The sequence below is a fragment of the Eurypyga helias genome, unplaced genomic scaffold (genome assembly GCF_000690775.1).
Source record: "Eurypyga helias isolate BGI_N326 unplaced genomic scaffold, ASM69077v1 scaffold36314, whole genome shotgun sequence".
Lineage (NCBI taxonomy): Eukaryota > Metazoa > Chordata > Aves > Eurypygiformes > Eurypygidae > Eurypyga > Eurypyga helias.
In genome coordinates, this window is record NW_010248958.1 from 42,391 (window position 1) to 43,172 (window position 782).

Here is a 782-nt window from a genome sequence, read left to right on the forward strand (position 1 = left end):
GCATGGTGGGATCATTAGCATAAATATACAAAGAAATTTGATTTTAGAACATGAATACCATTTTTGCTATGGAGCAATATAGGACAGGTGACAGGCCCAGCTGGGAAACCTCTTTTTCATTTTTCTGTGACCACAAATCAGACATCTTGGGCTCACAGCAGGACAGGCTCTACTGGCAGTAATTGGCACCATCTGTAGCTGTCAGAGCAGTGCCTGGCATTCCAGCATTTCATCTTTCCAGTCAAGGCATTCATCACTAGTCCAAAACTCAGCCAGCTGACACTGAAAGATTAACTTGCATTGATTTGCTTGGATAAGCTCGCCTGTGCCTCAGTTGGTACTGAACGTTCCTGTTTAATAGCCATCACCATCACAAGATGTTTACAAGGTGATTGTCTACTTAGCTTTTTCCATTCCCCTTCCTGGTCCTAATGTGTTTTCAATTATTAGAATTTAGGAGATAGTGAATTAAAAGAAAGTGAACATAGCCAGCAATCACAAAGCACGAGACTTAATGAAAGGATTAGAAAATCCCAGCAGTAGCTGTTTACTGGTCTTAAATGAGCAGCTTCTCCCACCCCTGTGTGTTTCAAGAGACAAAACTTGTTGATCCGGGGGCTCAGCAGCGGACCGAGTCTCCTCCAGCTGTCAGTCTGCATGATAAAACTAAATGAAACCGTTATTATTTTCAAATGCAATTTTCCAGTACTCGGGTAATTTGGTTTACATTTTCCAGGACAGCTTTATGGTAGCTACACCAGATGTAAAGTTCAACCTCTTTC